At 43.2% G+C, this 14,363-nt stretch overlaps 1 long non-coding RNA gene across 1 annotated transcript; it reads right to left on the bottom strand.

Annotated features, from left to right (window-relative positions):
• Nucleotides 1-1,551: 1,551 nt before the first annotated feature.
• LOC120065645 lies at nucleotides 1,552-10,436 on the bottom strand. Its single transcript, XR_005478690.1, has 3 exons — nucleotides 10,385-10,436; nucleotides 2,605-2,763; nucleotides 1,552-1,584 (listed from the first exon to the last, which is right to left on the bottom strand). It is a non-coding gene; the product is annotated as an uncharacterized LOC120065645 (long non-coding RNA).
• Nucleotides 10,437-14,363: the final 3,927 nt, after the last annotated feature.

The following is a 14,363-nucleotide window of genomic DNA, read 5'->3' as shown; positions in this document are numbered from 1 at the left end:
GATAAGACAGGAGAAAAACTCCAGATATAACAGACTAACCCAAGCCCCCCGACACATAAACTACTGCAGCATAAATACTGGAGGCTGAGACTGGAGACACTGTGGCCCCATCCGACGATACCCCAGGACAGGGCCAAAGAGGGATACCTTCAACCACCAACTTACCATCCTGAGACAAGGCCGAGTATAGCCCACAAAGATCTCCGCCACAGCACAACCCAAGGGGGGGGGCGCCAACCCAGACAGGAAGATCACGTCAGTGACTCAACCCACTCAAGTGACGCACCCCTCCTAGGGACGGCATGGAAGAGCACCAGTAAGCAAATTGATATAAAACATCCCCTTTCAATTTTTTTAAATGCTCACGAATTTCTACCAAAATGAGCACAAATGTATATAAAACATGGCTACAAACTATGAAACGAGCTCACGAATTGTAAAACGTCCACGTACTGTAATATACATCCACTATACTTTTAGTTTTGGATGATATGATGATATTCCCTGGAGGTCGGGCCCACAGGGCAGGTGCCCTGCGTGCCCATTCGGTAATCTGGCCATGGTCATCAAGTTAAACCACAGGTATTGTTGTTACACATCCTCACACTGTCTTGGAGGATAAAACTGAGACTGTAGCCAGCTTCCATTTTACCAAATTTTATTGTCCAAAGAATGTTCTCATAGTCCAGAACTATTGGATGAAAATCGACAATGTTGGGGCCATACAGGAGCACTGACCAATCTGCCTCCAAAAGAGGACTGCTGGTTTTGAGGATGGTGTGGAGGTCAGTGGTTGATGATCTGAGCACCCCCTGAGATGGTGAGTATGGTTTCAGTAGACCACTATTGAGCTGGTAGATCAGATAGGAACTTCGAGGAAAGGTAATATAGTGCTTTGAATGTGGTTCATATTGCCTTATAGTGGATTCAGGACTTGGACAAGGAGTCAATGCAGTTTAAAGATGCATTTACATGGGGATGATAGTGGATGATAGTGTCACATTTCTTAGAATGAGCGAAAATATTGGAGTTTGGGGACTGGAGGGCATAATAGTCAAGTTGGGAAATGTGCAAATTATTAGATACAAATATATAGTCAAGTTGGGGATTATTCAGATATTCCTGTTGAAAAAGAGAAAAGACAAAGCTATAATCTTACAGTATATTAAATTCATCCCATTGGGCCAAAACTGGTTGAATTAACGTTGTTTCCACCTCATTTCAACAACAAAAAAATCTATGTGATGACGGTGAGTCAACGTGGAAAACAATTAGATTTTTTTTCACCCAACTTTTAACCAACATTTTTGGTCGATTTCACATTTTGGTTGAGTTCCCAAATTTAAATCAAAACTAGACATTGAACTGATATCTGTGCCCAGTGGGATTGGATTTCTGTAATCATATCAGCTCATTTGTCACACTTCTTCTAATCATCCAGAGAGAATGTACCTTTCTTTGAGGTTAACCTTTGAGATGACCTCCCTCAAGGATTCTCGCTCTTTCCTCGGAGCGAATTTGTCCCACATTTTAGCAAAGTCGCCATTGGTGGCCAGGTTTCTCAAGATATTGCGACCATGATGCCTGTGGAAAAATATATTAATATCATCTTAAACGTGCAACATATCAAATAATTTCTACTGTCAGTGATTAAAAACAGTACTCAATTGATGGCAACCTGAGAAAAAATATCCCATCAAAATAAGACATACATTAGGTAGAATTTGCAAGAGGGTCGGTTTGAGTAATGCACCGCATTACCTGATCTACAAATCATCTCAACTATCTAACAACTGGGTATTAACCGTTCGTTAATATGAAAATTTTAGCGAATCTGCACAGCGCTTGGCTCAGGCCGACCATTGTGATCAAGTAGGGTTGTCTTCATTAGGCACCAAACAGAAGGAAGGAAACTGAATCAGGTACTGACTATTTGGACTCATTTACATTTGTAATTTTTTACCCCAATTTTGTGGTATCCAATTGGTAGTTACAATCTTGTCCCATCGCTGCACCTCTCGTAAGGACTTTGGAGAGGCGAAGGTCGAGAGCCGTGCGTCTTCCGAAACACAACCGAGCCAAGCCGCACTGCTTCTGACACAATGACCGCTTAACCTGGAAGCCAGCTGCACCAATGTGTCGGAGGAAACACCATACACCTGGCGAACGTGTCAGCGTGCATTGCACCCCGCCCCCCCACAGGAGGTCGCTAGTTGGCGATGGGAGAAGAACATCCCTGCCGGCCAAACATCCCGGCTAAGCTTTTGGCTTTTTAACTTCCAAACCCACATGAGTGCCTGGACTTGGATTTTCCTGTGCCACGTAGCACTTATTTGTGTTACTACCTGTGGTTGTTTTGGAATACCTGAAATCCGCAATTCAATCCATGACACCCTTTAGCATAGATGCTGTATACAGCCGACAATGTGGCTTTTAAATGCAATTTCAATTTATATTCGAGGTAAACACTGCAGATGTTGACTCGAGTAAATTACCTTTAAAAGCTGCATTGTCGGCGATCTAGTGCTATAGCGAGCCAATGGATTGAATCCCGGCCTTAACTGTTATGTTGAAGCAAGCTACTTTACAGGAGGAACTTCCCACCTGGCTTCCTGTGCAGGGTCCACAGCCAGTTTACTGACGGCAATCAAGAAACGGTCAGTGAGGTCTTTCTTCCCCGACAGGAGACGAGCCATCCCCATGACCTCAGCCAGTCTCTCCAGGTGCTGAGCAGTGCAGCTCCTCACCGCAGCGTTACGGTGGCTGAGGAAGGAAAAACAGAGCACATCAGTTACATGTCATAGAGATACATGAGTTAGGAGACAAATGATAATGGATTGTATTGATGAAGTCTCATCGATGGATCAAAATGTTCGGTAAGGCTTTATATTAAGGTCCCTTAATATACCATTTATAAACTGTTTGTAAAGAGTTTACTTACCATTTATTAATTATTATTCCATTTGTAAATGTCAATAAGAAATCTATAAATAGTTATTTACACATTTATAAATGCTATTTTAAATGATTTGTTCATGATTTATCAGATAATTAATGAGGTGTTTGATCATAGTATGTTCACAATTTGTAAATGATTAATAATGTACTACTAATGTACTATAAACCAGTTATAAAGGAGTTATTGTCAAGGCATTTGTCAATGGTTGATTAATAATTTGACTCACCATTTATATACATATTTTTAAATGCATCTATAAATGTCACGAATGGTGTATTTATTAATGAGTGCATTTATGAATGTGAGTACATGCACTTACTAATACCTCAGTGCCTCACTAATAGCCCCTGATCTAAAGTGTTCACTATATATACTTTATAAATGTTTATAAATGACTTGTTACTCCCCAAAGGGTAGCACACATCAGTAGACAGTACCTCTCCACCAATGGCTAAAAGTAATCTAAATAACACAATGGTAAAATAAGAAGTACACAACACAAGGAAGTATAAGACATAACAAAAAAATGTGATTCCATTCAAATGTGACGTCTAGCGTCGGGTGAGTTGTTGCCGGAAGTGTTGTGGAATAACCTAGCATGCTGATGAAAAAGGCAGCTAATTAAAAACTAGCAGTATTTCAATCTTCTCGATTTCGAGGCTTGGATAATGGAACAATTAGGAGTACAGCGATATCTTCCATCCCTGGATTGAGATACGTTTTCAAGCCATATCCCTTTTCCGTCACCACGGTGAAAACATATTGCCATAGGACCGTTTCGACTTGATGGCAGACGGAACTTGAAGTCGAGCTTTGGCTAACTAAGCACAGTAACATAATTAAACTCACAATATGCTATTCTGTTATTTTGAAAGAAACTCTTAAGGATCGGACCCTTCAATTTTAATGACATACCCAAATCTAACTGCCTGTAGCTCAGGACCTGAAGCAAGGATATGCATATTCTTGATACCATGTGAAAGGAAACACTGAAGTTTGTGGAAATGTTAAATTAATGTAGGAGAATATAACACATTAGATCTGGTAAACGATAATACATAGAAAATAACTTGTTTTTTGTACGATCATCTTTGAAATGCAAGAGAAAGGCCATAACGTATTATTCCAGCCCAGGAGCAATTTTGATTTTGGCCACTAGATGGCAGCAGTGTCAGTGCAACGTTTTAGACTGATCCAATGAACCATTGCATATCTGTTCAAAATGTTGTATCAAGACTGCCCAAATGTGCCTAATTGGTTCATCAATAAATTGTGCACTCTTCTCAAACAAATAGATTGATATTCTTTCACTGTAATACCTACTGTAAATTGGACAGTGCAGTTAGATTAACAAGAATTTAAGCTTTCTGCCCATCAGATATTTCTATGTCCTGGGAAATGTTTTTGTTACTTACAACCTCATGCTAATCACATTACGTTAGCTCAACCGTCCCGCGGGGTGGACACTGATCCCGTAGAGGTTTTAATATCATCATGTTTCTTAAGACCTGCCTAAATGAAAACATTTGTGATGGTATATTAAATGGATTGACTTTGTAGTGTGGTAGTTTTTGATATATAACTATTTATACATTAAAATGTTTATCTTTTACGCTATAAAGATACTTAAAATATGCAAGCAAGCATTAGGCAATGAGTTGACATTGACTAGCAAGAATTGGACTGAGAGTGGAAAGGTATTTAACATTATGAAATCATATACAAGGCATTAACAAACATTACAATGCAATACCTTATGCATGACCAAAGAGGGAGAGAAAGAAGTCATAGCCTGAAAGGCCATGCAGGTCAGGAACAAAGAAAAAGAGAGAGACAATGAATCTAAGACTCTTATAAAAGCCTCTGAGTTGTTAGAATAAAAACATGTGAGTTGTTGACCAATATGCTACTATAAAAGTGAACTTCCAATCAGATATCAGACCTGCAGATGTCAACACAACTGAAACTCTGCTACCCAGAGTGATGACGAGGGGGTTGGTGAGATAATTGAAATTATAAACCGGGTGGTTCGAGCCCTGAATGCTGATTGGCTGAAAGCCGTGGTATATAACCAAATATTGGCTAGAAATATTGAAACCAAACCATATGATTTGAATTAAGTATTTAAGTAAACAACAGGAAAAAGTGACTGTAAGAAGCACTCATAATTTCAAATAGGCTACATGTCGTATTAAACAGCATATAAACACTCTAAATAGGTCAGGAGTCAGACATGTAGCCTAATACGAAATGTATTATTTAGGCTATATTGTTTCAATTATTTCAAGTCGATAGCCTACAAATAAATCAGTTGTGAAGCATTTGCGAGTGCGACACACTGATACCCTGACTACACAGCTTGCGTCGTGTGCACAAGCATCTGCATTGCCAAGGGCTAAAATAGAAGTCAGTTCTATTTGTGAAGTCCTGCCTCGCCCATCTCCTCATTGGTTTATAGAAGCAGATACCCACGTGCCATCTCCTCATTGGTTATACCCACGTGGGTGACTGAAAGACGAACTGTGTTTTCGGTTATCGTGGTAATACTATGAAAGTTTAGATGCCAATCACCATATAAGTTCAAAGGAGAAAAAGCCTGGAAGGAGGAGAGATGACTAGAAACGATTCGGTTGACCGTTTTATGTGTGGATGAATTGTCGGAGTAGAGGACCTTGTGCATTTCAGGTAAAATAACAACTCAATGTTTATATCCCAGGACAAATGAGCTAGCAACAGCAAGTTAGCTAAATAGGACAAATTCGCTAGAAAGTGCAAGCTAGCTAGCTAAATTGCCATAAATGTTTAATGCTTTTCGACCTGTCCCCAAATTAATGTAATTGTTTCAGAGTTTGTTTTCATATTTTAACCTGCGTGTCGTGATCGCGTTTGGTCTAAGGGGACAAAATAAATTGATGCACGATGGCGTGTGCAGCTAGTTTGGGTTCCGTGTAGGCTGGCAGGAACATTAGGCACTAAGCATTTAAACAACATTTTGTTTTAATAATTCATTATAGTCTATAAATTGCACATACATGCTGTTTGACTTACTTAGAATTAAATACAAATTAAATGAAAAATGCCTCATTAGGCTCAGTCTACAGTGCCTTTGAATTCATTTTTAGAAATATGAGTTTGGCCAGAGTCTGTAGCTTCAGGATCATGTGATTGTGCCTGGAGAGCAGGCCAGCCGCAGAGAATACCCTCTCAGCCATTGCAGAGCCACTTGGGATGCTAAACACCGCTTGGGCCACTAATGCAAGGCTGGGCAGGGATGTATAGTCATTTGTATTTTTTTCTGTAGGTAGGCCTAAAGAATTTTAGGTCAAATATCCCTATCAAAACAGAACGCTCCTTGAAAGAGGTAATAGAGTTAGTTAACATGTCATCAATGATGGCATATTGTATAGATAATAGAAGGAAAATTAACGGAACTTTTTAGAGATCATTTTTTGTTCATAAATAATGTGCTAAAATGACACACTTTGCTAGCTACCCACCTTGTTCCTTTCTGTTAGCATGTCCACGTAGTAAGTACATGCTTTCGGGATACCTGTCTTTTCATTCTTTAGTTCTGGACACTACATAACCACACTCCCTCTCTTGCTCTTGGTCCTCCATCTTTTTAAGTCACCTTGATTTATCACCTGTGTGTTTTATCAGCTTCTTTATGAAGATATTTAGAATATTAGATGACAGTAGCTAAAGCAAGGTGCTATAGCAGCACACAAGTAGACTACAAATGCATGCTGGGCCGGGCATGCCCTGAGCTTGTAAAATGAGTGCTACTGGAGCACTCCTGGAGACAAATTGGAGGGGGCGAGAAAGCCGAAACTCCAGCCTCTGGGAAACTCACTCCACGCTCCAGTCAAATAGGGCAAGCTCCACTCCTCACTCCGCTCACATACTCTGGCATGGCCGCTCACACCACACCCTAGGTGGGACTGACTGTGCAGCTATCTGTATCTCAGTCAGACATGTCGCTTTGGAGCCTATTTGTGCTCTGTTCTAACAAATCTCGCTGCGCGTCATGTAGAAATGACCTAGTCAGATCATGCTCTTTTTCGTATGCTTGAAGTTCTGCTTGCAATTACTCTATGTTGCGCTCTGATGTCCTCTGGGAAGTTCATCAGTAGTTTGCTGTGTTGCTATTTGTTTTTCCCGAGTAAAAACACAGCAAGCTTTAGAATTAACATTCTCTTGTATTTTTCTTATGCATGTCAATACACTGAGTATACAAAACAATAAGAACACCTTCTCTTTCCATGACAGGCTGACCAGGTGAATCCAATTATTGATGTCACTTGTTAAATCCACTTCAATCAGTATAAATGAATGGGAGGTGACAGGTTAAATAAGGATTTTTAAGTTTTGAGACAATGTGGACATGGATTGTGTATGTGTGCCATTCAGAGGGTGAATGGGCAAGACAATATTTAAGTGCCTTTGAACGGGGGGCTAGTGTCATTCTGTTATATCCGGTGTAATTCTCCTGTCTTATCTGGTGTCCTGTGTGATCTTATATAGGCTCCCTCTAATTCTCCCATCTCTCTCTCTCTCTCTCCCCTCTCGGAGGACCTGAGCCCTAGGACCATGCCTCAGGACTATCTGGCCTGATGACTCCTGGCTGTCCCCGTCACTAGTCCACCTGGTCGTGCTGCTGACCCTGTTTCTGCTGTTCTGCCTGCGGCCATAGAACCCTGTCGTGTTCACCAGACCCCCCCGCCCCCCTAGGTTTGGTATACTCAGTGTATATTGCCAGTACTAAAGAATTTCATCCCTATTCGAATCAAATGTGAGATCATTCTTGCCTTTCTTGATCAAATCATTAATACGAGTCAATTTCCATAATTCAAAAATATAGATTGCTTGCATATTCGCCTTCACATAGGCCACATGTTCATTTTATCTTTATTTAACTAGGCAAGTCAGTTAAGAACAAATTCTTATTTTCAATGATGGCCTAGGAACAGTGGGTTAACTGCCTTGTTCAGGGGCAGAACGACAGATTTTTACCTCGTCAGCTTGGGGATTCGATCTTGCAACCTTTCGGTTACAAGTCCAACGCGCTAACCACTAGGCTACCTGCTGCCCCAATTGAATAATATAATAGAATAAACTCAAATTTAGTCCAAAGTATCTGTAAGATATATCACATCGGGGTCACCATTCACTGTAGTGTCGAATTACAGGAAATTAACTTTAATATGCACATGTTTCTTTCCACCGTCAAGAGGGGTGCCATAATTTCTGGGGGCCCGCTTGGTGGGGGGGCCTCCAAACCAAATCTCCCCAAGAGGCTAAAGAGGCTAGAGCCGGCCCTGCTCTGGAGCATCACTTTCATATGAAGTGTTAACAAATGTTCTTGTGTAGAGATGACACACATCCCCTGCTAATTAGGTCCGGGACGATACCAGTATCCAAAACACGAAGCGGATTTAACTTCTTTAGGAAAACCGACGTAATATTAATTTATTTTCCAAGCTATATCACACAATATTTTACATACAGCAGGTTTTTAAAGGACCAAAGAGTGAGATGTGCTTTGTGTTTTCATTTTTCATTTTTGCCATTGAAAATATATTGCGATACTGGTATTGTCCCGGCCCTAATACTAATTTTCAATCTGTCACTGGCCCAGGCGGTTGTCCCCACGTGCTTCAAGACCGCAACCATTGTGCCAGTCGACCGCATCAAGCATGAATGACCTCCGACCTGTTGCACTCACCCCCATGATCATGAAGTGCTTCGAAAGACTGGTTTTGGCCTACTTTAAGTCCGGTCTCCCTCCAACACTGGATCCCCACCAGTTTGCCTACCGACCTAACAGGTCTGCAGAGGACGCCATCTCCACAGCTTTACACTCTTCCCTGACAAAACCAACACCTATGTGAGAATGCTGTTCATAGACTTTAGCTCAGCATTCAATACGGTCATTCCCTCTAGGCTGGTCACCAAACTCCATGACCTAGGGATCAGCCCCTCTCTCTGTAACTGGACTTTGGACTTCCTGACCAACCAGTCTGTCAGGTTAGACAACTTCACCACCTCAACCCTGAACCTGAACACTGGTGTGCCACAGGGTTGCATGCTGAGCCCTTTCCTGTACTCCCTCTTCACCTACGACTGAGTTCCTGTGCACGGTATCAACACCATCGTCAAGTTCGCAGACGACACCATGGTGGTAGGTCTGATCAGTGACAATGGCGAGACAGCCTACAGGGAGGAGGTCAAGCACCTGGCTGCATGGTGAACTGACAACAATCTGGCCCTCAATGCAAATGCATTTTGGATTACAGGAAGTCTAAAAGCTGCAGCCACGCCCCAGTTCTCATTGATGGCACTGAAGTGGAGCGTGTGCCCAGCTTCAAATTCCTGTGTGTCTCCATCTCCGATGACCTCTCCTGGACCCTCAACATCTCAACCCTGGTCAAAAAGGTGCAGCAGCACAGGTACTTTTTGAGGAGGCTGAAGAAGGCCTGCCTGTCTCCCAAGATCCTGGTGAACTTTTACCACTGCACGGTCGAGAGTAATCTGACTAACTGCGCCACAGTGTGGTTTGGCGGGTGCTCCGTGGCCGACCGGAAGCCCTGCAGCGGGTGGTGAAAACCACCCAGCACATCACTGGTGCCCAGCTCCCTGCCATCGTAGACCTCCAGCGCAAGCGGCATGGGACCCTTCACATCCATGCCACAAGCGGTTTGCCCTCCTACCATCAGGCAGGCAGTACAGGTCTCTACATTCCCACATTAGCAGGCTCAAGAACAGTTTCTTTCCAGCTACTGTAACCCTGCTGAACTCTGTGGCACGGCACTAGCCATATCCACCTGCCCACATCTTAGTACTGCCTCTCAGGGACCTTGTTGCACTACTCTCTTTGCACTCTTCACGGTACTACTGGACTCTGACATTGCTTTGCAAAATCTGATTAAGGACATAATTCAGTTGTACATTTTTACCTCGGTAACCTCATTGCTGCTATCCCTGCATTTCAGTTGCATGCCTCATTGCACTTTCAATTTGCCTTCATTGCACATTTAGACTTGCCATGTGTACTTGCCATTTGCCTTCATGGCACATTTATACATCCCACTTAATAACATACATTGTACTTAATTGTTTTACTTGTACATTTTTTGCAGTCTTATTTGCACTTCTGGTCAGATGCTAACTGCTTTTCGTTGTACTGTACTTGTGCTTGTTCAATGACAATAAAGTTGAATCTAATCTAATGTGTGTCATACCTAACCATTTTGCACCAGAAAGTTCACTACATATCAATTATCTATTGCATTGTCACATCAGGGCTGTTTGGTGTGAATCCTAACTTCCACTCGAGTCAATCTTTCAATGTGAGACAAAGTGAACATTTGTGGAAGTCCGGATCTACCCCTTAGTGAGTGTTAATTGACCCCTCTCCCTCTTTACCTCAGCCCACCGACCAGCAGGGCATTCATGACACGGGTAGGGGTGCAGCTCTGTACCATGTGACCCAGGGCAAAGTTGGCGCCCTGCCGGATGAATGTGTTGGCCTCGCTGGCTTTGTGCAGCAGCACGCGTGCCGTCCCCTCCACCTCACTGTCCATGGACCTCTGGAGGTGGACGTACATGTCACCCAGTGTGGCCATGGCAGCACAGGACACTGCAGAGCGCAGGTTCTTCACCTGAATCATAATAACACGCACAGGGCCAGCTATTAATGTTGAGCAGTACAACCTACGAACATCAGAAACATGACACAATCATTTGACTTGTTCTCCAAATGTAGCAGATTTGTGCAGATGAATGAATAGGGCAGTGAATGAATACAGCTACCTCATTTATAATGGCATGGCAGATATCATGGAGTTTAGGCATCAGTATGTCCATGTGGTTCTGAGCCATCACACGAAGAGAGGTCAAGCCCTCGATCTTCTTCTCCCTGCAATTCAGTGAAAGAAACGTACGCAATTTCTACAACATTTTCCAAAAACATTATAATGATGTTCATCAATTAGGACTCTGGTCTCTTAATTCCAGAAGTTTCTACGCTCTGTAGGTCAAATCTACATTTCCAAGGACACTACACTGTGCTTCCTTTAGCCTAGCTCCATTGGTCTTGTCTACAGTGAATGCTCACCAGTCATCAGAGGCAGAGTGGAGCAGCTTGAAGGTCTTAGTCAGGGCCTGCTCTGGGTTGGACAGGGGCTGCAATCTGGCCTGGTCCTGACTCTTCTTTATTTGGCCCTTTGGCTCACTGACTGCCTTCTTGTCTATGGGTTGACAGCAGACATCTATCTCTCTGTGAACTGTATGTATTTATGCATTTACTAATTTCCATATCTGTTTAGCTTTTAACACTAGAACATCTTAGTTCACACTAGAACATCTTAGTTCACACTAGAACATCTTGGTGCTCACCCTGCTCAGAAGCAGGGTCCAATTAGCCTTGAGTAAAGGTTATCTCACTGTGAAACAGGCAAAGCAAGTGTGGGAAAATGTCTTAGCCCTGGGCTAAAGCCATTTGTGTCCCTTCCCTTCCTACTGTCTTTCTATCAATCTACCTAGCTTCATCTCCCTGTCTAATTTACATTAGTGTGAGTACATGAGAGGGACTGACCTGAGTCGGTGGCAGCCTTTGGCAGGCTAAGGAACCTTATAGGCCGAGGCAGTTTGCTCCTGGGCTTGGTAAGAGGGGGAGCAGGCCTGGGTGGGCTGTCACGCGACTTGACCGGGGTCCCGACATCCAAGTAGTCACGGAGCTCCGCAGGGGTGTTCATATCCACTGAGCTCAGGCTTTCCAGAGAGCTGGTGGCTATTTCCCCCATGGACATGGCCGAGCCCAAACTTCTCCTGCCCATGGCCTTCACCTCATGTACCACCTTTGGCGTAGACCAGAAAAGAATGCTCCCATCATAGAAATACATATAGAACTAGTATATACATAAACTAATACACAGAGAGATCCTGTATTCTAGGATCTATTCTATCATGCTGTCAAATAGAGTATCCTTTCTAACCTGTACCCCCTGCACACTGACTTGGTACCGATACCCCCTGTATATAGCGTCGTTATTGTTATGTCATTGTGTTACTTTTATTATTATTATGTTTTACTTTAGTTTATTTGGTAAATATTTTCTTAACTCTTCTTGAACTGCACTGTTGGTTTCACGGTAAGGTCTACACTTGTTGTGCTCGGCGCATGTGACAAATACAGTTTGATTTGATTTTAAGACATGGAACCACTATCTGTTTTGGCAATTTATCAGTCCAAGTATAATTCTGAACTGCACATTTTCACATTTACAATAAATTCGAAGTCCATCCTACCTTCCAGGACTCCTCCTTCAGGTGAGCCTCGATGTCCCTCACCTCCTCTGTCAGGTCAATGGGTCCGTTGTTGTCAGCACAGCCCTGGTCTGACTGGACTTTCAGGGCTTTGACTCCCCGCCTGCCCTTCTTCTTCTTGCCCCTCTTGGAGGGAGCTCCAGTGGGAGGGACGGGAACAGGCCACACGCTACTGCTGCTGAATGACTTATTTACCTGGATGGACTCCAGAGAGTGAGATCCGGGTCGAACTTGGGCTCCGTCCACCCCCACCACGTTCTTCAGTGGGGCCAGAGCTATGTGTTCAAGCCTTCGTGGCAAAGGCCGCGGTGGAGCTTTCGGCCGCGGAATGCACTGAATAGAGGGGACGAAGTGGTGCGCGAAGGTGCTGCCAACCCCGATGAGAGCAGTCCGGACATAATTCTCATGGATAGCACTTATCTTTCTTTGCTTTACTTCCATGGCCTCTCTCTCAGCTCTCTGCATCTGCAGAAGTCTGGCATCACTGATGAAGCCACGATGGCCCTCTGGGATTGGGTAGCTCTCCTGATAGCCCTGGATCACAGTGGTACAGTATGAAATGAATAACAGAAGTGAAGTAGGCAAAATAGTTTCTACAGTGTGTCAAAAAGCTTTTAAGCTAAATATTTTATGGATGTAGGCCTACTGTATGTCTATGAAACCACAAAATAAACAGTGATATTTTTGAAAAACGTTTGAAAAACTGATGAGCCTTACAAAACTTGAAAACTTGTCCTGGTCATCCTGTTGGTTTAAAGCCATGTTTTGCTTCCTCAAGTTTTCGATGATGCTCTTCATCTGAGAATTCTCCTTCTGGAGTTTGTCAAACTCACTTGATTTTCTTCCTCGATAAGCCATTGATGATGAATATGAAGACTCTCAAAATAAGAACTTAACCTATCCCTGTGAGAGATCTATCATGAAATTAGGGGAAATGAAATGTTGCTTGCCAGATGGAACCAGCAATGACATCAAGGCTTCCGTTACATTGTGATGTCATGATGGGGCCTGTTGACAGTGTTGAGCACATCAGCACATGGTGAACATTCATGAAAGCTTTTTGATTCCCATATAAAATCATAAATGTGGTGAATTTCTAAATACTATATATATATATAAACTCTATATAAATATATAAAAAGAAACGTCCCTTTTTTAGAACCCTGTCTTTCAAAGATAATTCGTAAAAATCTAAGTAACTTCACAGATCATCATTGTAAAGGGTTTAAATACTGTTTCCCATGCTTGTTCAATGAACAATAAACAATTAATGAACATGCACCTGTGGAACGGTCATTAAGACACTAACAGCTTACAGACGGTAGGCAATTAAGGTCACAGTTATGAAAACTTAGGACACTAAACAGGCCTTTCTACTGACTCTGAAAAACACCAAAAGAAAGATGCCCAGGGTCCCTGCTCATCTGCGTGAACGTGCCTTAGGCATGCTGCAAGGAGGCATGAGGACTGCAGATGTGGCCAGGGCAATAAATTGCAATGTCTGTACTGTGAGACGCCTAAGACAGAGCAACAGGGAGACAGGACGGACAGCTGATCATCCTCGCAGTGGCAGACCACGTGTAACAACACCTGCACAGGATCGGTACATCCAAACATCACACCTGTGGGACAGGTACAGGATGGCAACAACAACTGCCCTAGTTACACCAGGAACGCACAATCCCTCCATCAGTGCTCAGACTGTCCGCAATAGGCTGAGAGAGGCTGGACTGAGGGCTTGTAGGCCTGTTGTAAGGCAGGTCCTCACTAGACATCACCGGCAACAGTGTCGCCTATGGGCACAAACCCACCATCGCTGGATCAGACAGGACTGCCAAAAAATGCACTTCACTGACGAGTCGCGGTTTTGTCTCACCAGGGGTGATGGTCGGATTCACGTTTATCGTCGAAGGAATGAGCGTTACACCGAGGCCTGTACTCTGGAGCGGGATCGTTTTTGGCTGGGGGTCGGTCATGGTCTGGGGCGGTGTGTCACAGTATCATTGGACTGAGCTTGTTGTCATTGCAGGCATTCTCAACGCTGTGTATTACAGGGAAGACATCCTCCTCCCTCATG

This window comes from Salvelinus namaycush, chromosome 20 (genome assembly GCF_016432855.1).
Source record: "Salvelinus namaycush isolate Seneca chromosome 20, SaNama_1.0, whole genome shotgun sequence".
NCBI classification, from domain to species: domain Eukaryota; kingdom Metazoa; phylum Chordata; class Actinopteri; order Salmoniformes; family Salmonidae; genus Salvelinus; species Salvelinus namaycush.
Note: the sequence above shows the minus strand (reverse complement) of the source record. Positions and strands in the feature narration are given on the sequence as shown.